This window comes from Mastigoproctus giganteus, chromosome 14, assembly GCF_048544385.1.
Source record: "Mastigoproctus giganteus isolate SK-2022 chromosome 14, ASM4854438v1, whole genome shotgun sequence".
NCBI lineage: Eukaryota > Metazoa > Arthropoda > Arachnida > Uropygi > Thelyphonidae > Mastigoproctus > Mastigoproctus giganteus.
This window is the reverse complement of record NC_143588.1, coordinates 10,720,406-10,745,395: the sequence shown is the minus strand read 5'-3', so window position 1 is coordinate 10,745,395 and position 24,990 is coordinate 10,720,406. Positions and strand designations below refer to the sequence as shown.

Below are 24,990 nucleotides of genomic sequence, written 5' to 3'. Positions count from 1 at the left end.
TTAAATACCTATTCTGTCCTCTAAAGAGCAGTTCTCTTGTAATTATGCACATTGATTTTGAACCATGAATAAAAATAAAATACACTAATGAAAAAATTGATTTTTTATTTTGCTTTTGGTTTTTGTACTTCATCAACAGAAGCTGATGAAGTACAACAACCAGAAACTTAAATGTTTTAAACTGACTTAAATGAATAAGGCAACAGAAAAGTGATAGATGCAACTACATCCCTCCACACATTTCTATTTATTGTCTTTTTTTAAATAGTCTTATATACCCAGCTTTTTTAACTTTTTTTTTTGATAAACTCCCTTTCTCCCCACTGATCATTTTGAAACTTTTTACAATAAAAATGTGGGTGCATCATAATACATCATAGCATCCTTGGACACGGGGGAAGTCCCCACGGACTGGAGATGTGCAAATGTATCTCCAATTCACAAAGGGGGATCAAAGAGTGAGTCACTGGTTAAAGAAGCATTGCAGGATCATCCAGACAAGATAGCAGTTATTATTTATTCGTTATTTGGTTTTTTTTAGAAGCATTAGCAACTAAGGCCATATTGCTCCGGGATATGTGGTGGTCATTCCCTGACCTTTCCGCATCCTCCGTATTTGGTGGTGACGGGCTTGAACACCGGTCTAATCAAGAAGCATGTGCTATGCACTGCTGCTCCTTCCCACCTGGCTACGGCGGTGCCTGACAAGATAGCAGTAATAATTCAGACACAGCATGGATTTGTCAAGGGGAAGTCTTGTCTAACCAATTTGAGTGGATACTATGATGTGGTCACAAAGGAACTGGATGCAAAATATAATTTTGATATCGTGAAGTTGGATTTCAGGAAAGCTTTTGATACCGTTGCATATGGAAGAATACTGTGTTAGTTGTCTGACAGCACCGGTGATTTCCCCCATCTCCACTTGGAAGACTACTGTATAAATTGAAGCAGTATAGCATTAAGGGCAAGCTGCTACAATGGATAAAGGATGGTTGAGTGGGAGAAGACAGAAAGTGGTAACTAATGGGTACTGCTCTATGTGGACTAATGTTATTAGTAGTGCCCCTCAGGTTTAGGTGTTGGGCCATTGTTGTTTTGTATATTTATCAATGATATTGATGAAGGTATATTAGCATAGGCATATGATGCAAGAAAGCAAGCTTATGCAGCATCAGCCAAAAAAAAAAAAAAAAAATACACTCCCAATTCACCCCTCCGTTCGTTCCAAGTACCTGTTCAGCTCAGCCTTAAATTTATTTAGGCTATCAACTTCCACAACAAAGGAAGGAAGTCTGTTCCACCAACCAACCACCCCGCTGGCTAAAGGCAAACTTCCGCACATCTATCCTACATCTGTCTTTCCTCAATTTGAATTTATACCCTCTCAAATGATTATTCTGAGCAAGAAAAAGAATTGCATCAGCATTGAGAATACTCAAACCATTCAAGGCTTTATACACCTCAATCAGATCACCTCGCAGGTGCCTAGTCTCCAGACACTGTAATTGGCAAAATTGAAGCCTTTCTTCATAAGAGCAACCCTTTGTTCAATTCACTAATCTTGTTGTGCTTCTCTGTACTCGTTCCAACAGCTCTAAATCCTTCTTAAAATGAGGCCTCCAGACCTGTATACAGTACACCCCCCGCTTATGCCTGCTAGAAAAATTCCTGTATATCATTGACAAGACACTATGAGCTACTCTTGCAGTAGGTCTGCACTGTTCAGAAAACTTCATATCTGCCTCTACAATTACCCCCAGGTCCTTTTCGTTCTCTACCACTGTCAGTTTAGTACCACAGACTTGATATGTCACTCTGGGGTTGCTGCTTCAAATATGTAGTACTTGACATTTAGGAATGTTAAACTTCATTTGCCACCTCTCAGCCCATCTGCTCAAATTTTCTAGATCCTGTTGCAGCAGCATACCGTCATTAGTGTCCTTAACAACCCTGCCAACCTTCGTATCGTCTGCAAAATTGGACATTAAGCTTGATATACCATCATCAATATCATTTATAAATACAGTAAACAACAATGGACCCAATACTGAACCCTGAGGGATTCCACTAATAACATTAGTCCACGATGAGCAGTGTCCATTGATTGCCACTCTGTCTTCTCGTACTCAACCATCCCTTTATCCATAGCAGCAATTTGCCTCCAATGCCACACTGCTCCAATTTGTGCAGCAGTCTTCCATGTGCAACAGTATCAAAAGCCTTTCTAAAATCCAAATATATGATATCAAAGTTATTCCCTGCATCCAGTTCCTTTGTGACCACATCACAGTGTCCAATCAAACTGATCAGGCAAGACTTTCCCTTAACAAAACCATACTGTGTCTGAGCTATAACTGAAGTCTGATCTAGAATCAGACTTCAGTTATAGTGATTCTGCAGTGCTTCTTTAACCAGTGCTACCATTAATTTCCCCAGAACAGAAGTTAAACTAATAGGTCTGTAATTACCTGTGTCACTCTTTGTCCTCCTTTATGAATTGGGGTCACATTTGCACATCTCCAGTCCGTGGGTACCTCCCCTGAGTCCAAGGAAACTCTCATAATTATGGCTAAGGGTTTGTTTACTCCCTTTGCTGCCTCCTTTAATATAATTGGAAAAATCCCATACACCAGAGGTGCCTTTATGTTTATCTTCAACAATTTCTCCTCCACTTTGTTCTCAGTTATTACAAAATTATCTAGCTCACTATCAGAGTTTAATTCACCTCTGGCTTTCCTCTCACTGAATAACTTCATGTGAAAATGTAGATGAAAAATACTCATTCAGTTTACTAGCTACCTGAGCAGGAATGTCAACAGTTAAACCAACAATATGAAGTGGGCCAATCTGATTCATCCTCTTCCTTCTAGAGTTTACGTAAGAAAAGAACTCTTTGCTGTTTTTCTTTGTATGCTTTGCCAAACATTTCTTGTAATCTACCTTTACCTGTCTAACGTCCTTTGTGACTTGATTACAGACTGGCTTATATCTACCATATTCTTCTGTGTCACCTGCTAATTTATATGTATCCCATGAATTTTTCTTCTCTGCCACAAGTCTCATTAGTTCATCTCACATTCACTTAGGCCTAAGTGGATGTGACTTTAAACAATATTACTTAGTTGGTATGAAAAGCCTAGTAGCTTCCACGATTAATTGTTTGAATGTTTCCCATTTAGAATTTGCTGTTGGAAATAACATAAATATAATGAAATAATTTGAACTTTACAAGTTATCCCTCTTCAAAATAATTGCCTTGTGTTTGTGCACAAGGCAATTATTTTGATGGTCCTTGAGGTTGTCACAGACATTCTCTCAGATATGCCAGACAAGATGTACTGGCTACCTGGGAGTCTAAAATGATTTTGATTGGTTCTCTGATATTCGGGTGACACTCAAGTCAAGTGGACAGCCAAATCCTCTGCTTGCACCTTCACGATGGTGGGACTGTTAGTAATCCTGGGTCACCCACCATGCACAACTACATGGTGGGTGACCACCCAGGTTTGAACCAACGTAAGATGGGGTCGAGGTGTGGCACCCACACCACATGGAGGAACGCCACCCCTCTATGTTACTAGCCAATACTAGGTGGTAGATGACTCTCATCAACCGGTGAAATACCACCGCTTTGCTTATTGGAGGCTTGAAGTGGTGGAACCCATGTTTAGTCTCTAGAGCTAAGTTCTGGTCACCCCCTTATCTATCTCTTCCATCCATCATGCAGTATGATTGATGAACGTCGTGGCGAGATCCAATATTCCTTACATTTCGAGGGTACAGCTATAAAACGGTGTTCGCAGGCCGGCCGCTAGTTAGTACACCGGACCGAACCTGTTGGTAACTCTCTAGGAGGCTTCTGGATCAGCTACTGTATAATCTTGCTATCTCTACTCTGCCATGTAGTGACTGGAGGGAGTCCGAGTAGTGTGTATGCGGGCAGCATTGTCGAGGCCACGTTATGTCAAGAATCTGGGTATATTCTTACCACGTGTACGCCATATCCAAAAATTTCATTACTTCATACAGCATGTCCCACCCACTTTTTCTTACTATTGAATACACCACGAATTGTCAAACTAATAGAACAAGCTTATCTGCGAAAAGATCTAAACCTCCCAAGCACTTCCTAATTCATTTCACAAATATACTTGGTCTCAATTCTAATCTCAACGATGTCCATTTCCACTTGCACTCTGCCAAACCCCATGTACTTTTTCTGACAGAATCTCAGTTATCGGTTGATTCAACTACTTCTCATCTCAGATACCCAAATTATTCGCTGTATGATTCCTTTCGCCTCAAAGGTGATACTTGTGCATATGTCCATTCTGATATTCCCCGACAGAGATTTGGCAATTTGGAATCTCCTCTCTTTGATCTTCTCTGGCTTAAAATCTCTCTACCTCATTGTGTCAAATTCATCTGTTGTCTCTACCGTTCTCCCAACTCCACTAATCACTTGGAGCTCTTTGACTTCCTCTCTTTGCAACTTGACTTTCTCCAGTCCAACTTTCTGAACAGTGAGGTAATCTTCCTTGGTGAAATTAATGTTCACAACTCCAGCTGGCTTCTGTTTTCTAGTCACACCGACCCAGCAGGTCGAGATGCTGAGGCTTTTGCAATTACTAATGACCTAGCACAGATTGTTCATTTACCTACAAGAATACCGGACAATCCTAATCATACAGCTAATACGCTTGATCTTTTTCTCACAAACAACCCTTCTATGTACACGGTCGAAGTGAGAAGTACACGGTCCTTTAGGCACTTCAGATCACAACTTCGTGATTTTCTCTTCTCCAATGGAACCTTTATCTCATGGCTATTTCCAACCTCGAGTTGTTTGGCATTACAAGAATGCAAAATGGGATGAACTGCGAGACTTCTTTTCGTCTTTTCCTTGGTTGGATTACTGTTTCAAAACTTCTGATGCCAACGTTTGCTCAGATCGTGTGAGTGAAATTATTCTTGCAGGAATGGAATCCTTTATCCCACAATCCACTTTAAAATCTCATCCTTTATCTAAACCTTGGTTTTCCAATAAATGTGCTAAGACTGTTCAAGAGAAGAATGTTGCATATTGTAATTGGCTTGTTTCTAATTCTTCAGTTTCATTTTCTGCCTACACCAAAGCTCGCAATAATTGTAAAGCAGTTATTAATCAGTCCAAATTAGTGTTTGAACAGGCTAAGAGTAGAAAACTTGCTTCTTGCCCTAATGGTAGCTGAGCATTCTGGTCTCTTGCCAAAGCTATTGGCCGCAACTTTTGCCCATCTCTGCTCTCACCTCTGTCCAAACCAGATGATTCTGTTGTCACTTCAGCCAAGGATAAAGCTGACCTGCTGGAATCCCATTTTTTTTTTCAGCTCATGTATTAATGATCTTGGTAAAACACTTCCCACCATTCCCAACATGCTCCATTCAATGCCTCCTGTGGTCTTCCATCAAAAGGATGTCAGAAAGATTTTGATGAATCTTGATGCTAAGAAAGCTCCAGGTCCCGATGGTATTTCTCCACTTGTTCTCAAAACCTGTGCTCCTGAACTTACTCCTATTCTTTGCCGCCTTTTTTTCACTTTCTTATTCCAAAGGTGTTTTTACTTCTGCTTGGAAATTTGCTCATATCCAGCCAGTTCCTAAAAACGGTGACAAATCCCTCCCATCCAATTATCGTCCCATTGCAATTACTCCTACTCTTTCTAAAGTAATGGAGAAATCAATTAACTGCCAACTCTTAAACTACCTAGAAACCTTCCGTCTGATCAATGGTCACCAGTATGGATTCCGTCAGTGTCGATCCACTGGTGATATTCTTGCTTATGTTACCCATTTATGGACTAATTGAATGGAAAGGTTTGGTGAAATACAAGTAGTTGCTCTTGACATCTCAAAGGCTTTTGATCGTGTTTGGCATAAAGGTCTTCTAAACAAACTTACATCTTATGGTTTGCCAACTGTTTTTAGTAATTGGTTATCCAGTTTTCTTTCTGATCGCTCACTGAGGGTGATGGTGGATGGCTCTCTGTCTTCTAACTTTTCCACTAATGCCGGTGTCCCCCAAGGTTCAGTTCTTTTCTGCACTCTATTCCTCCTGTATATTAATGACCTTCTTCCATTGACTGGAAATCCTATCCATAGTTTTGCCAATGATAGCACATTGCATTCCACTTTCCATTTTGTGAAACCTTGTCCTGCTCAATCAGCTTCAACTTCTCGAAAATCTGCTACCAATTCCTTAAATGCCGATCTTCAGGTAATTCTCCAGTGGGGCAAAGACAACTTAGTTGATTTCAACCCTTCTAAAACTCAGTCTTGTCTTATATCTCGCAAAAAGGATTCTTCTGCTCCTATGCTTATCTAGTGACACTCCGATTTCTAGGCAAAATGATATATCTCTTTTGGGGATTACCCTGACTTCTAATCTCTCTTGGCACAAGCACATTACAAATATTGCTTCCTCTTCATCTAAAAAACTTGGTTTTCTCTTTCGCTCTCGGCGTTACTTTTCTTCCAAACAGCTGCTCACTCTGTATAAATCGCAAATCTGCCCTGCCATGGAATATTGTTCCCACATCTAGGGTGGTGCCCCCAAAACCTCTCTTAGGCTTCTTGATTCCATTCAGAAGAGGGCAGTTAGGTTAATTAATGATTCATCTCTAACAGAGTTTCTCCACTCGCTTTCTCATAGATGTACTGTTTCTGCTGCATGCCTATTCTACAGATACTTCCATGGGCACTGTTCTTCTGAATTGGCTTCAATAATTCCTGCTCTCTCTTTCAAAACAGTCCGAACGCATGCCACCACCAGCCAACATCCATTTACTGTCCAACTTCAAACCCACAGAACCAACTTTTCATCCTCCTCATTTACTCATTCAACTGCCATTTTCTGGAAATACGTATGAAGGAAGGTTGTTCCTTCATACGTATTTCCAGAAAATTACAATCTGCAGAAGTTCATGTCAAATGTCAACAAAAATCTTCTTTCGTCTTCTCAACCTCCAACCCAAGCAGAGAGAGAGAGAGAGAGAGAGAGAGAGGAAAAAAAAAAAAAAAAACACTGTTCCATAAGTTTCTTCCAAGCAGAAACTTCTGGAAGGCATCTTCTGTAAGCCCTTTTAACACTTTGGTTGTTTTTTTCCTGAATTTCTTCAAATGAACTGAAAACGGATTCCCTTAAGTGCACTTTTCAGTTTTGGAAGAGGGAAAAAAAAAAGTCACAAAGAATAGGTCTGGTGAGTAGGATGCATGCTCGCTCGCTCGCTCTCTCTCTCTCTCTCTCACACACCTTTTTGACCAGAAACTGGTAAACAGAGAGTGCATTGCACGCTGGAGCATTCAACCATCCTTCCACAATTCAGGCTTCTTCGAATTTTTTCATGCAGCCCTACGGTAACTTCAATGTAGTGTGTTTGATTGACATTCCGATCTGGTGGGCCTTATTCAGTCTTAATAATTCCTTTAATATCAAAGAAAACAAGAAGCATGGTTTTCCTTTTTGATTTTAACATTCTTGCTTTTTTCTTTTGGCCTGGCAGATTGTTTTGCCTTCCACTGCATTGACAGTCTTTTAGTTTCCATGTTGCATTGGGACAGCCAACTTTCATTGCAAGTAATTCACACTTTCTTGAGTGCTGAAAGAAATTACACTAAGCAGAAAGTCTGGATCATCTTCAACTTTTTACAAAAGTTCTTCACAAACTTGGAGTCTTCCCATTATTTGATAGTCATTTAAAATTTTTGGCACCATCTTTTCTCATGTTTAAATTTTCAGTTAAAATTTGTCGGTTTCTTTGCCTATATTGAGTTCTGATGCAATTACTGTAATGCTTAAATGATGATGACTTCTAATCAGTGTCCTTATGCGGTCCCCAATCATCAATTATTCAAGAATATCGGATGGTATGGTTGTTCATCGTCTTCTACATTCTCTCTCTTCCTCCTAAAAATCTTTTATGCCATTCAAATACATGAGCCCTTGACACAGTACCTTCCCCATAAACCTGATGCAACATATCAACTTTCAATTGGTGTTTTCTTTAGTTCTGTTAAGAATTTGAAGTTGATTCATTGTTTGATTCTTTTGTCAGCAATTTTTCTAAAAAACTGCAAAAACACATGATAATGAAAATCTTTCTCTCTGCAAGGTAAACGAGTTGTTGGAACATGATTTGGTAGACAACCAGGGAAACACATCCATTGATATCAAGTGGACCTATGTGATTTATTTTATTCCTTCTAGCGTTTCCATAAGAAAAGAGGTCTTTGCTACTTCTTTTTGCATCTTATGCCAAGGATTTCTCACAACCTGTTAGCTTGCCTAACATGTTTCGTGACTTGATTGCTGATTAGTTTATAGCTACCATAGGCTTCTATATCACCTAATAATTTATATGCATTCCATGTATTTTTCTTCTCTGCAATGATTTTCAATTTGTTCATTTGACATCCATTTAGGTCTATATCTTTAATGGTATTTCTTAGTAGGTATGAAAACCTAGTAGAATCTATGATTAATTCTTGAATGGTTCCCATTTAGAATTTGCTGATGGAAACCATCATTTGGTCCTACTGCATAGAATTTAAAACCTATCTGAAGCCACTGTAATTCCCTTTACAAAAGCAAACACCCTTCTCTTTACCCTTGATGGTAGTGACATCTTTAAGTAAATCTCACATCAATACACTGTGATCAATGCCACCTAGTGGTTCCTTTATCTGAAATTCTTAATGCATGAATAATCACTGCAAATAATCAGATCAAGAGTATTACTCTCTCTCGTTGCCTCTCTAACATGCTGCTGTATAAAACAGTCATCCAAGACATCCAAAGCTTTGTGCCACTGTGTGAGTGTTGTTGTTATTTGGTTTTTAGGAGCATTAGCAACTAAGGCCATATTACTCTGGGGATATGCGGTGGTCATTCCCTGACCTTTCCACGTCCTCTGTATTTGGTGGTCATGGCTCGAACCCCAGTCTAATCAAGAAGCGTGTAATACGCACTGCTGCTCCTGGCCACCTATGGAGGCGCCCACAAGTCCCAGTCAATATCTAAAGTTAAAATCGTTCATTACAAAACATTATGATTTACTGGACCACTTTATTTCTTGTATAGTTGTTCATTGTACTCATCAGAGTCATTTGGTCTATAATGCACTTATACTCTTATTTTTGCTTTCTTTGTGCTTATATCACACAAAACCGATTCCACATAGCACTGGCCATCCATGTCAACTGGATACACTGCCTTAGATTTTTGCTTCTTAACTAAAAGTATATCCCCCCCCCCATATCCTGTTTGTTTGTCTCTGTATTAGCTCAGGTTCAGTCTAGGGTTTGACCCTGCCAGAGAAATTTCTACCTGTACTACACCCAGATGCCTCCCCAACATTACACTATCTCTGGCAATTACTGAGTTTGTAGCGTTGTAATGAATATGCAATTTGTTCAAGTTTTTTACTCCCCAGTGTCAAGTGGCACTTGGGGGTAAGCCCCCAGTGGCACTTGACAATAAAAACAATACACAATGTCTCTTCTGTATGAGTCTGCTAGTTTGTAAACAACGGCAGGAGCCTTCTTTGTTTGGAACTAGCACATGATGTTGATGGTGGACACCTCAACTAAGGTATGTATCGAAGACTATCAGGTAAGCATTACTAAGCGGATTCCTGTATTTATTTCTCCTATTAAGGATACATATTGCTCCTATACAGTGTTTGTTAAATGCAGGAAGATAAGGTTTTATTAATTAGGTTAATACTGCCATCTTCATAATGTTCCGAGCCAAATCTGGGAATTTTTTTTCCCTAGGTGATAGCAATGGTGCCATTGATGACAAATACTACTGTTATGGTGTGGGAATCCATTGTTTTATTAGAGGATTTACGTCACGTGTCCAAATTTCACTGACATTTAACAGACTACTGTTTTAATCCTTATACCACTAAAACTTGTTGCAACTTGTGTAAAGGTAAAAAAATCGATGAAGTATATGCATGAGCTCACATCTGGTGAGTATGGGCTTGGTATACCTAGGGTTGTGAGCTGGACATCATCATCATTCTTCTCTTTCTTGGTGATTCCTTTCTATTTCTCTCTCCCTCTCTCTCTCTCTTTCTCAGGGTAACTCAGAATTTTTTTTTTTTTGACTGGTGCAGCAAAAGCCTCAGGCTTCCTTGCACCATATGGCTAATGATAATAATAATAAAAAAATAATTGATTCATCAATGCTAGACATAGTATTGTCAAGTAATTATTTTTTTAATGTCTTCACATTAAAACGTTTGAGAACCACTGGCTTAAACAATTTAATGGAAGACATTAAATTGTGAGGTTCAATCAAGCTTTCGTGTAAGACACCCTAAATTCATTTATGAAAAACTCCCGGCACCCCGATCACCTGGTGCATGGGGACTGGCAGAATATTTTGTAAAGTGATGCATATGGAAAGGCAATAAGGGGAATTTTGTTTTGAAAAATGCATGAAAAAAAATGTTTGGTTTTTGTTACAGGATTTTTAAACAAAATTTTTTTATTTAAAAATTGGCCTCATACTGCATTTTATGCACAATTTCTATATCTCTAAGAATAATAAATTGTATAAAAAAATCTAAATTAAAGAAATAATCTTTGATTGTTTTTTCATACTTATTTTAATGTTTTTAGAACAATAAGTACATTTTCTAATTTATATCCAGAAACTAAAATAATTCAAAATAAAAAAAAAAAAAAAAAAAAAACAATACAAAATTATATTGAAATTTCATTAATTTTAGGAATAAGAGCTAAGAGAGCATATGAGCATTCGCAGTTGTTTTTTTTTTCAAATACAGTACAGTGTATGCGACAGACAGCTCGGCTGTTCTATATATGTAGGTGTATGTACATAAACACTGCGATGTGGTCAGCAATTATTTCATGACGACTTCTAATTTACAGTTGCATGAAAATCAATGACCTTTTGTAGCGACAGCCACAATGTAAGCCAATGCTAAATTTGACGTCGAAGCACCCACTTTGAGAACCACTGATTTAAGGAGTTCAGTTTCCTCTGGACTCCTTAGAGCCAGACGTTGTAGATGCCCTAGTAAAACTTTATTTTACAATAAGTTTAAAGGATGAAAATTCAATGCACCTTATTGTGCAAAGCTGTCCTTAGATTATGAGTTTGAAACATCTCAAAGGACTTAAACCCTGTTGTTAAACCAAAGAAGTTGAAAATGAAATAAAAGCCCTTTCCTTTGATTCAAGCAGACTTGCCCTTGCTTCAAGCAAAGCTAAGAATAAGAAAATAGTCAAGAGATCTAAGAAGAGTCCCCTAAACCAGAAATTTCTCAGTCAACTAACACAGAACTAAAACACATAAAGATAATACTCCCAAGGAAAATGGAGAGACTTTCCAGGAAGCTGGTTCTCATCTGGATAAAATCATAAATATAAGACTGCAACTTGAAAAACTCATAACAGACCAAACAGGAAGAATCACTGTTGTAGTCAGAAAGCAGATCATTGAATACTGGACCTGCCTTGAAAGGACATTAACAGATACCCACATTCAGAATGTATGTCCTGAGAGCTAAGCTCAAGGCTAAGGAGGCAATGTCAAACATAGATCCAACACTCTAGGACATATGTTCAAAACCGTAAAGGTATCACAACAGGGACACAAGACCAATAAACCATTAAAGGTGACTAAAAGGCAATATAAAGAGGATAATATTATAAAAATAAGGGACACAGATGGCAGTAACCTGAACTCTAGTCATGCCATCAAGCAAGCTGGCACTAAAAAACTACAGACTGAATTTAAAACAGTCAAAATTAAGGAAACAGGGAAAACAAGAAACATGGGACTAGTTATTGAAACTGAAGCCAAAGAAGATGCTGACAAGGTAAGGAATAGCAATGAAGCAAACATGGGTTTGAAAGCAGTTAAACATAAAACCAGAGGACCAAATATCATATAATTTGACTTAAATGAAATTAAGAATGAAGAAGAAATTCTGAATGAAAAATATTATAAAAACTTCTATAATCAATTGAACTAAATATGAGCTAAGCAAAAAATTTATACTGAAATATGCAACTAAGGCAAAATCTGACAGTACCTAAAACTGGAAAGTTGAACTATCCAGTTTCAGGGTATGGCAGCTAATAAACAAATAAGACCGAATATATATTGGTTGGGGAAGCCATAGGTACAGGCTGCACTTCCCAGTACCTAAGTGATACAGGTACCTGAGGTTTTGGTATACCTCACACTCCTGTTCCCAAAAAGAAACAACTGTGGGCACTGCAAAGTCAGAGGTACAAAGGATGTAAAAAAATACAGAAGGCCAAGTGTGCCAATTGTAAGACTGACTTTTAATCACTCAGTTAGGGTCCCAAAGTGCCCTACTACATTAAGGAGGTAAACCAGCAAAAACAGAAAACTGATTATGGATACTCTCCATAATCACAATATTGACCAAGCCTTAAAGTGCCTACAGCTTAATGTCCAGAGGGCCTGTGCAGTTGCAGATCAGATCAAAATATTGACCAAGCTTTAAAGCGCCTACAGCTTAATGTCCAGAGAGCCTGTACAGTTGTAGATCAGACCAAGAAAAATATGGCCTGTATCCAAGGGATACAGGCCATATGGCTCCTGAACTATCTATGGCCATATGGCCATAGATATGGCCTGTATCCAAGAGCCCTACACCCATGGGAGTAGAGTTCAGGTATATCCTAGATCAGAGGTGGCAAACCTTTTTAAGGGTATGGGCCAAAATTGGCCAAATCTTTTAAAAAACTACCCTGGCATGTCCAGAACACAAAATTGGCTATCCCGGGCCAAAATTTGTGTTGGATCCACTGTTTTGTATATTTATCAATGATACTGATGAAGGTATATCAGGCTTAATGTCGAAGTCTGCAGTAGATACAAAAGTTTTTTTTTTTTTTTTTTTCTAGGAAAACTCCAAACACGAGAGGTATTAGTACCTATAGTACTTAGTACCATGCTTGGGTTGGAGGTTGAGAAGACGAAAGAAGATATTTGTTGCCATTAGACTTGAACTTCTATACACTGTAATTTTCAGGAAATACATATGAAGGAAGATGAAAAGTTGGTTCTGTGAGTTTGAAGTTGGGCAGTAAATGGATGTTGGCGGCACGTGATTGGACTGTTTTGAAAGAGAGAGAGCAGTAATTATATAAGCCAATTCAGAAGAATTGGCTTCTATAGTGCCTATGGAAGTATCTGTAGAAAAGGCATACAGCAGAAAAAGTACATCTATGAGGCAGCGAGTGGAGAGACTCGGAGAGGAGTCATTAATTAACCTGACTGCCCTCTTCTGAATGGAATCTAGAAGCCTGAAAGAGATTTTGAGGGCACCGCCCAAGATGTGGGAACAATATTCCATGGTAAGGCAGATTTGTACAGAGTGAACAACTGTTTGGAAGAAAAGTAATACCGAGAGCAAAAGAGAAAACCAAGTTTTTTAGATGAAGAGGTAGCAATATTTTTAATGTACATAAGCCAAGACAGATTAGAAGTCAGGATAATCCCCAAAAGAGATATATCATTTTGCCTTGAAACTGGAGTGTCACCAAAGATAAGCAGAGGACCAGAAGAATCCTTTTTGTGAGATATAAGACAAGACTGAGTTTTAGAAGGACTGAAATCAACTAAGTTGCCTTTGCCTTACTGGAGAATTACTGGGAGATTGGCATTTAACGAATTAGTAGCGAATATTTGAGAAGTTGAAGTTGATTGAGCAGGGAAAGGTTTCTCGAAATGGAAACTGGAATGCAATGTGCTATCATCGGCAAAACTATGGATATAATTTTCAGTCAATGGAAGGTCATTAATATACAAAAGGAAAAAGAGTGGGGAAAGAACTGAACCTTGGGGGACACCAGCATTAGTGGAAAAGTTAGAAGACAGACAGCCATCTACCATCACTCTCAGTGAGTGATCTGAGAGCAAACTGGATAACCAATTACAAAAACCAGTTCGCATAACATGGAAGCTTGCTTAGGAGACCTTTATGCGAAACATGACCGAAAGCCTTTGAGATGTCAAGAGCAACTCCTCGTGTTTCCCCGAACTTTTCCATAAATGGGTAACATAAGCCAGAATATCACCAGTGGATCAACACTGATGGAATCCATACTGGCGATCATTGATGAGACAGAAGCTTTCTAGGTAGTTTAAGAGTTGGTGGTTAATTGATTTTTCCATTACTTTAGAAAGAGTAGAAGTAATTGCAATGGGACGATAATTGGATGGGAAGGATTTGTCACCCTTTTTAGGAACTGGCTGGATATAAGCAAATTTTCAAGCAGAAGGAAAAACACCTTTGGATTAAGAAAATGAAAAAAGGCGGCAAAGAACAGGAGTAAGTTCAGGAGCACAGGTTTTGATAACAAGTTGAAAAGCACCATCAGGACTTGGAGCTTTCTTAGCATCAAGATTCGTCAAAAGCTATCTGATGGTAGCCCACAGGAGGCATTAAATGGAGCGTGTTGGGAATGGGGGTTGAGCAGGGAAAGGTTTCTCAAGAGGTGTCTTTACCAAGATCATTGATACAGGAGCTGGAAGAAAAATGGGATGTTAGCAGGTCAGCTTTATCCTTGGCTGAAGTGACAACAGAACCATCTGGTTTTGACAGAGGTGGGAGCAGAGATGGACAAAAGTTGCGTTCAATAGCTTTGGCAAGAGACCAGAATGTTCAGTTACCATTAGGGCAAGAAGGAAGTTTTCTGTTCTTAGCCTGTTCAAAATCTAGCTTGGACTGATTAATAACTGCTTTACAATTGTTGCGAGCTTTGGTGTAATCAGAAAATGAATCTGAAGATTTGGAAACAAGCCAATTATGATATACAACGTTCTTCTCTTGAACAACTTTAGCACATTTAATGGAAAACCTAGGTTTAGATAAAGTATGAGATTTTAAAGTGGACTGCGGAATAAAGGATTGCATTCCTGCAAGAATAATTTCACTGACACAATATGAGGAAACATTGACATCAGAAGTTTTGAAACAGTAATCTGACCAAGGAAAAAGTCTCGCAGGTCATCCCATTTTGCATTCTTGTAAGGCCAAACAATACAAGGTCGGGAATGGCCATGAGATAAAAGCTCCATTGGAAAAGAGACAATCACCAAGTTGTGATCTGAGGTGCCTAAAGGACCACTCACTTCAACCGTGTATGTAGAAGTAGAAGGGCTGTTTGTGAGAAAAAGATCAAGCTTGTTGGCTGCCTGGTTAGGATTGTCCGGTATTCTTGTAGGTAAATGAACCAAAGTGTTCAAGGTCATTAGTAATTGCAAAAGCCTCAGCATCTCACCCAGCTGGGTCGGTGTGACTAGAAAACAGAAGCCAGCTAGAGTTGTGAACATTAAAATCACCAAGGAAAATTACTTCACTGTTAGGAAAGTTGGACTGGAGAAAGTCAAGTTGTAAAGGGAGGAAGTCAAAGATCTCCAAGTGATTAGTGGATTTGGGGGAAAGGTAAAGACAACAGATGAATTTTATACAATGAGGTAGAGATATTTTAAACCAGAGAAGATCGAAACTAGAAGATTCCAAATTACCAAGTCTGCTCTGACTGCTCTGAATCATCGGCAAGTCAAAGATTTTCTTGAAACTATTCAGGCTAAATACAGTGATTTGTTGTGCTACACGGAAGTACAATGGTTGAGGCATGGTAAAGTGTTGAAGCGATTTTTTTGAACTTAGGATCGAAATAGATCTATTTATGAATGAAAAATTAAAACCTCCGTAATTGTGAGATCTCAAATGGTTGTGGAACTTTGCCTTTTAAACAGATATGTGTGAACAACTGAATTTTCTTAATATGAAACTACACCGATGAGCCAAGACATTATGACCACCTACCTAATATGATGTTGATCCTCCACATGCAGCCAAAACAGCTCGTACCCGGCGAGGCATGGACACTACAACATTTCTAAATGAGTCTTGTGGTCTCTGGTACCAACACGTAACCAGCAGATCCTTTCACTCCTGTAAGGTCCATGGTTGAGACGTCGCAGATCGGAGTTGCTGTTCCAGCACAAACCACAGATGCTCGATGGGAGTGATGTCTGAGGAATTTGGAGGCCAGGGCAATACCTGGAAGTTTTCCTCATGTTCCGTGAACCAGTCTCAAACAATCGGGGGGGGGGTCTCGAACAATACAGAATTAATGCGATGGAACAATCCTTCATATTAATTATAATTTTGTTGCATTATTAACTGTATTTTTGTGATTAGTACAATAAAAAAGTAGTAACTAATTTTGATGTATTACTTGTATTGCTGACTGAATTTTTGTGATTAGTTCACAAAAATACAGCAGGTGAACTACGGTTGCTTCGATTTGCATAATGATTCGCTGGTCATAATGTTTTGGTTCATCTGTGTGCAAGGACAAGACAAATTTGTCAATGAATTGTATTACAGGCAGTTCTTGCTTTACGAGTTTTTTTTTCCCCAAGTATCAACAAAATTGAAAATATGAACATTAATTGCAAAAAATGATGTTAAACATTCATAAATACCACATTTCAAACCACGCGCATAGCTATACAATACAGTGTACCCCGCTTTATGATATTAATCAGTTCCAGAGACACCATTGTATCGTTAAAATATCGTAATGTGAACCCAATAACACATTGTTTTTTGGTAATTCATTTCACTATCTCGGAAGTTGAAATTTTCGCTGTATAACTAAGCTATTTATCTCTCTAAAATGTCATTTTAAAAATTTTTTTTTCCTGTTTATACTCCGGCACGACAACCAAGTCAGTAGAGTTTACAATAAATAGTCAATACAAATATTTATCGTATTCAGTAGTCACAGGCTTGAACCCCGGTCCACTCAAGGAACGCGTGCTATGCACTCTTGCTCCTGACCACTCGGCTATGTCAGGCTAAGGTGAGCATGACCTTAAGGCCATATAAAAGGTCGTGAGCGTGGTTTGTAAATTGTATTAGTTACCAATTCAAATCATTAAAATGCACTACACTTTCATCGTTACCATAAGTTTCCATTATAAGAACCAATTTTAAATGCCTTTGTGATGTTTTTCTAAAGCACATTTCTGGAGGTCACGACCATAAAACAATAAAAACAATTTGCACTTTCCGGTTTATTGGGCTTTTTTGTTACTGAAAGCAATTAATATAAATGGTTGTAAACTCGATCTTCTTGCATTTGCAAAAATACTGATAGCTGGAATTGGGTGGTTTTTTTTAAGTTATTATGGTGAAATGTGTTTCCTATGTACTGAAATCTTCAATCGTATAAAAAACAAACAAATTTTCAGAATCTTTTCTTCATTCCTTTTTTTAAATCTTCGTAAACTTGTTACTCCATGCGAATCATGTTAGTTGCAATTTGTGTGTGCTGCTAAAAAATGCTTATGCATGCAATCGTGAAATTCATAATTAAAAGAGAAGATTATCTTGAAAACAAACGCCTCTTGAAACATTTCCGAAGACAACTTGTATAACAAACTAATGAGTGCCAAGCCAATAATGAGCGATCAATGAGTGTGCATTTAGTCGACGATGATGAAGAATAAACATTCTTTAACATTAAGTCATAAATAATTTCTCTATTATTATAATCTGCTTGATTTTACAGGCTACATTTTCATTTCTTTCGATAAATCAATCATTGTTTAAACAAACTAATTAGCTAACTAATTTCATTCTTGAGAACTTTTAATCTTATGTCTATGGAAAATAAATTCCCACTTTACGAGCACGTGCTAAGAACAAATTAACTCGTAAAGTTGAGAACTACCTGTATATTGTCAAAGCATTTGAATGTGGCACGGCGCATTATCTTACTGAAATATGGCACACTCCAGAGGGGAAGATCATTTATTTCCAATGAAAGGGTGTACCTGGTCAGCAATGACATTTAAGTAGAGGGTAGACATCAGAGTGTCCCGCAAAAGGATGACTGGACCCAGGGTATCCCAGCAGAACAACACCATCACCAGTTTGTTTTCATCCCACGGTGCATCCAGGTGCCATCACATCCCCAGGTAAACGACGCACACATACCCAGCCATCCATATGGTGCAACAGGAAACGTGATTCATCGGACCAGATGACCTTCCAATCACTCAATGTCCAGTTTCAATGCTTGCATGCCCATTGTAGGTGCTGTTGCAGTTGATCCGTGGTTAGCATGGGCACTCAGAGTGGCCTGTGGCTACGCAGCCCCATTTCAGCAGGGTTCGATGTACTGTGTGTTGCGACACATTACTCCCATCATCAGCATTCCAATTACTGGCAAGTTGCACCACAGTCACTCTTCTGGTGCCACGTACTATCTGGGAGAGCCTTTGCTCACCTTGAGCATTGATGAGCTGATGTCGTCCAACACCTCACTGGTGGTTTGTCGGTTCCCCTCCTCGGACCACTTTCGGTAGGTACTAACCATGGCTGACCGTGAGCACCCCACCAGCCGTGCCATTTTGGATATGCTCTGACACAGTCGTCTGGCCATCAGAATTTGACCTTTATCAAACTTGCTTAAGCTTGCTGCTGCCTTTCCCATCTAAAGAACAAGAGTAACACTGATTAACAGAACTCAGTATCAGGTATTTTTTTTAGTGTCCCAACCTGTGCCGTAGTTCACCTGCAGTTGCTTCAATTTCCATAACGACTCACTGGCCATAATGTTTTGGCTCATTGGTGTGCAAAGACGAGGCAAACTTGTCAATGAATTGTATTATAATGTCAAAGAATTTGAAACAAAACTGTAGTTATTTAAAAGTCAACTACTTCGGAATAATTTTTCACATTTTCCATGTTGTAATAATTTATCTAAAAATATGCCTACTTGTAATTTTTCCATTGAAAACTTTGTTCAAAATGTTAGTTTGTTGCAGGAAAATTTTGTGGACGATTTTCTGATTTTAAAAATAATTCAAAGGCGTTTGAACATTTTCAAAATCCGCTTGACGTACCTGTCAATGATGTTGATGAGAATTTACAATTAGAGTTGGTAGAGCTTCAATCTAATGATGCACTGAAGACAATATTTAAACATGAAAATCTAATTCAATTTTATTCTACATTATCCCCAAATTAAAAATTTTGCAAGAAAGGTTACATAAATTTTCAGAAGTACATATATAGGTGAGCAGACCTTTTCAAAAATAAAATATGTAAAATCAAAAATACAATCACGTCTAAGTGACCTGCATTTACATGACTTCTTAAGAATTGGAACTAGTACTTTAAAACCCGATATTATGAAATTTAGTTGCACTCTACAACCACATTCATTGCATTAATTATAATTTTGTTGTATTACTAACTGTATTTTTGTCATTAGTATTTGTAAAATAATAAGAGAAGTTTACCTCAATATAGTACGTAAAACACTTCCATAAGATACTCTCCAGAAATTAAAACGAAAAAAATTGGAAAACTTACATTAGAGTAAAAAATAATTAAAAACCAATTTAACACAATTAAAAATATTAAAAAGAATAACGAAAATATTCTTTTATAACAAAATTAAGAACTACGATACATTATTTAATAATCTTAAAGACTATTAAGACTTAGCGACAATGACAATTTATTCTCATTAGATGTTACCTCGTTATATACAAATGTAAATGTTGAATACACTAGATTATTTGGGATATGCTAAATAATAACTCGATACCGATTAATTATGCAAAGCTACCTATTAAGGAAATTTTTCACTTAATTAAACTGTTAGTTGAGGCCAACTATATCACCTTTCGAGACGCGTACAAACAAATTTTTGGCTCAGGCTCAAACCAATGGGTTTGAGCCTGAGCGGCTTAACGTCAGAGATCTGTCTCTCAACAATTGAGTATATACATTTGACACTTTTCGACCCCGTATCACATACTATGGGAGGTATTTAGACGATGTTCCTTCTAGTTATTACAGATAGTAGTACTATACAAGACATTTTAAATTCATTTAATAATATTCATTCTACACTCAAATTTACATTGGAAAGGGAGGATACGGATACAAAGTCATTAAACTTTCTAAATTTCATGCTTACTCGGGACTTGAATAAAATTCAATTTAGCATCTATTGAAAACCTACAAACACCGGTATGCTTCTACATTATAATAGCCATCACGCGTTCACCTACAAAAGATTGATTATCTTTAATCAATTTCTAAATGCCTATAAATATTCAACGACGGAATTTTCGGGCTCAGAAATACAAATATTAACTAGCAGGTTCTTAAACAGGAGTTATCCCCTTACCACAATAAACTGAATTAGGGTATAGGCTAAGGATAGGATACAAAATACTACACCAACTAACATTAGTAATATCAAAAAAATACTTTATTTCTGTCCCATATGCTGAACAGTGGCACAAACAGCTTAATAGATTCTTCAAAGATACCAAATTTAAAATTGTGGCCAGGCCAATACGGAAATTACACACTATACTGAACAATCGCTCGGTTCTTTCCGTGTTCGCAACACAAATTAATGACCTGGTATACAACATTTCTTGCGGTGATTGTGACTCCTCTTACCAAGATTCGACAAGTTTTTCTCTGAATATTCGTGTAAATCATCATGAAGCCTCAGTTCGTACTTCTCGTTCAGCAGTGTCAGAATTAGCCTTTCATGCCATTAACGAAAAACATACTTTTTTATTTAACGAGGCCAGCCAAAATACTTAATGTAATTATATGCGACTATTAATTGCAGAAACCATAGAAATTAAACTATGCGAGAATTCTGTCAATGTTCGTCGGCCATATTTGATCTCCTATGCATGGACCTTTACGGCATGCACGAAGACAAATAATCACTATTTAAGTTTGATGTTCAATCCTATTCGGTAAGGAATATTTTCGTTAGATTCTTTTTAATATTTTTAATTGTGTTAAATTGGTTTTTAATTATTTTTTACTCTAATGTAAGTTTTCCAATTTTTTCGTTTTAATTTCTGGAGAGTATATTACGGAAGTGTACTATATTGAGGTAAACTCCTCTTATTATTTTACAAATATTAATAATCAACGTAGAACATATTGAGCATTACAGCTCTGATTCATACTATCTAATTTTGTGATTAGTACAATAAATAAATAATAACACTTTTTTTTTTTTTTCATACCTATGGAACAAAAGTTGGTTATTCTGAACAAAATTAATGTCTTGATTATGAAAATAGAAATCTTTTACTTCTTTCACGTCTACGTCAAAAAGATATATATGCATTTTTTAAATTCCTTGTTTTTATACAATATCAGCATACATGGTTGTAATTATTACACACAATATATGTTACTTAGACATGTTTCCCACTCAATGATTGCCTTTTATACTCCACATTGTTTTCCCACTTAAGGAACCAACAGTAAAGTCCCATCATGGCAGTACCAGTGACCTTGGTATCGTTTTTCCATTGCAGATACGTCGGAGTGGAAGTGCTCTCCTTGTTCATCACTGATATCTGCTTCCCATCTGGTTTTCAGGAAAGAAATCCAGATGGGAATGAAGGAAATGCATTTTCAATGACAATCAGCACCCCATATTTTCTTGTAACATTTTAGCAAGTTTTTCAGCAGTTTCTCATAGTTCTCTTCTTTTCTCTTTCCGAAGAATCCATGTCCCATGGCTTTGAAAAATCCAATTGCAGCCAGTTCAACATCATTCAGGTTTCTTTGAAATTCTTCATCTTTTAGGAACTTTCTTATTTGAGGACCTATGAAAATTCCTTCCTTCATCTTTGCATGAGATAAATTTGGAAACATTTTCAGTAAATATGCGAATCCTCTGCTTTCTTTATCCAGTGCATTAATGAAATTCTTAATCGGTCCAAGCTTGATATGTAAAGTGGGAAGAAAAACCTTCTGGGATCAACCAATGGAACGTACTTTACATTTCTTTTTTTCCGGGAATACATTCGTACAACGTAGTGTTTGGCTGTTGTATGACTATCCCACAAACACAGGAAACAACAGTATTTAGTGAAAGTATTTTGCAGACACACATGTTGTGTTTTCCATTGCGAAATATCTTGAAAAATTCATTTTGCTTATGGTATATTGCAACCCAACAAGCAGTCCAATCACTTTGAGATCACCACAAATATTCCAACCATAGTCATTGTAACGTATAACAGCAAGAATCTGGGACATACTATCATAAGTATCTTTCAGGCCAACAGCATGAACAAGAGGATAATTGAGGGTAAAGTATTTCCATTATGAAGCAATACTGCTTTCAAACTTAGCTTTGATGCATCAATTAACAAATGCCATTTAGGGGTATTGTGATCAATGTTCAGTTCATGCATAAGACCAACGACATCTCTGCAGACACACGTTGTTTTCCATTGCAAAATATCTTGAAAACTCTTCATTTCGCTTATGGTATATTGTAATGTTTGTACCTTTGCCGATCTGGATTCGAGTAATTCAGCCTTTTCTTTGGGTAAGCCCAAGTCTCTGATCAAGTTGCTTAATTCTTATTGTTCAATGTAGTGTGGGGGCCTTTTCTTTTTCTGGCTTGTAGTCCAAATCATGTGAAGTACATGGTTCGGCGACATCTGGTAAAACGATTTCTTCTGTACCTTCATCACTACTTACAATACCCCAAGATTTTGGTGGCAGAGGTACTGGCAGTTCTTTACCGTGTGGCACTGGCCTAATTGCTGATGGGATATTTGATGCAGTGCTTGCTCTTTTTGGAAATACCTTTTATTTTTGTCATGCAGAAATAGCAGTCATCGAAGTGATTCCTGGGCTTGCACCACACCATAGGGATGGCAAAAGGTTATGCTCTCAGCTTGCCATATAACCACAGCCTTAAGTTCATTGTACAAGTAATACAACCCAATTTTTTTCTTGGTCACTGATCTTGCAGCTGAAGTATAATGAATATGCAACTTTTGTGACATTGTACATTTTCTTCCTCTGAGCTTTTTGGGTTAAGTGTCCACAGACATAGCAGAAGTTGTCTGGGTGACTGCCGCAAGTTCTATGCTTTGTCTTCTCCATTTTAACAATGCATTAACCTAAAAACAGTAAAAACAATTGGCATAATTGAACAGAAGGTGAATTTTTGTAGCGCAGTTTATCATACGCTATATATTGAGCAGTTGAATGGTGTAATAAAATTAATAAAAATACTGACTTGTCTGGAAAGCGTAGCTTAATTATCAGCACTCGCCTCATAGTAATCTGATTGGTTTGATGAAACTTATAACAGGTGCGAAGCTAGAAGAAAACCTGGAAGACAAAGGCGGAGATGGATAGATGAAATTCATGAGTTTTTGAGTAGTAAATGGATGGCCAGTGCTCAAAACAGAAGGAACTGGAAAGTTGCTGGAGAGGCCTTCATCCTGCAGTGGATTGGCTGATGTTGGCTGATGATGATAACAGGTGCATAATAGTTTTTTTTTTTATGAAAACCCCAAACAGGAAAGGTATCAAAACCTATAGTACTTAGTACCGTGCATGGGAGAAGTATGGGGGAGGGGGATGCCGGAAACTTTGCTCTAGAGACTAAACATGGGTTTCACCACTTCAAGCCTCCAATAAGCATAGGGTGGTATTTCACCGGTTGATGAAAGTTATCTACCACCTGAAAGTTATAAACCACACTGAGTGGTTTAAGCGCCACACATCATTCAACATATTAAACAATAAGGTTCCAATCAACTTCTCTCCTATTTGGAATTTAGCACATATGAAGTTTCCACGTGCACTGAAATGCATTTCAGGAACTTAACGAATATATAACATACTTCGTGTGTTCTTCTCTTTCCACTATAGCTAACTGAGGATGGTTTTGAATGTTGTTATTTGGTTTTTAGGGGCATTAGCAACTAAGGCCATATTGCTCTGGAGATATGTGGTGGTCATTCCCTGACCGTTCCGCATTCTCCATATTTGGTGGTCACGGGCTCGAACCATGGTTTAATCAAGAAGCGTGTGCTACGCACTGCTGCTCCTGCCCACCTGGCTACGGGCGCGCCCATGGTTTCAAAAGTCGCTTGTGCGCGGCTATTAGCATTTATCTCATTTTTATTTTATTTTAATACATGATTTTAATAAGAGAACTATAGAATGGAATGTGCACTTTCCTTTCTTAGGCAAATTTTAACATTTTTTTAAAGCTCATAATTTAGTAAATTTTAAAATTTTTTTAAAATTCATAATTATCTAAGTTACGAATATCTACTAATCGGAATTTAAAAGTTTAATAACTACTATATACCTGTTATAAGTTTCATCAAACCAAGCAGATTACTATGAGGTCAGTGCTGATAATTAAGCTATGCTATACCTGCGATTTAGTTGTTACATCATAGCACATAAGGATTCCTTAATATATCATCAGCTATCTATATCTTAAAACTGAGATGTGATATGAAATTTTTATGATTGATCTTAAAATCTATGCATAAAACTTGACCAGAAACAACCATTGATTTGCTGGAGGTAAAAATCATGTTGGGTAGTGTAATTAATTTTGTTGTATTACTGACTGTATTTTTGTGATTAGTACAATAAATAAGTAATATTAAAAATTATATAAACACACTGGTATAATTTATATTACATATCCATTGATTTATTTTTGAATCCATAGATATAGGTAGGAATAAATTTTGTTTCTCTCCATAACATTAAATTATGCAAAGAATGTAGTTTTCAGTAATTAAGAATTTTCTCCAGCCTGCAAAATATTCCAAAAATTCATGTGGGACCCACTTTAAAGTTTGGGGACCCCCTGGTTTAGAATGTCATTCTAAATAACTGTAAAACAGTTGGGCTGACATTCTAAAGAATCTGTAAAGGGCAAATGGCAATTAAAATATTTATCAGAATTAATGAAGAATAACTCCAATCTCCACGCCACATACAAATTGTAATTGACAATGAAGCAGGCTACATTAAATACTGAATGTGGATGATATACCTCACATAACTTTACTGATAA

At 37.5% G+C, this 24,990-nt stretch overlaps 1 protein-coding gene across 3 annotated transcripts in view; it reads right to left on the bottom strand.

Moving 5' to 3' along the window:
- Positions 1-24,990, bottom strand: part of LOC150074975 (ATP-binding cassette sub-family C member 1-like) — an 889,139-nt gene that overhangs the window by 156,596 nt on the left and 707,553 nt on the right. The gene's annotated exons all lie outside the window — the stretch shown is intronic.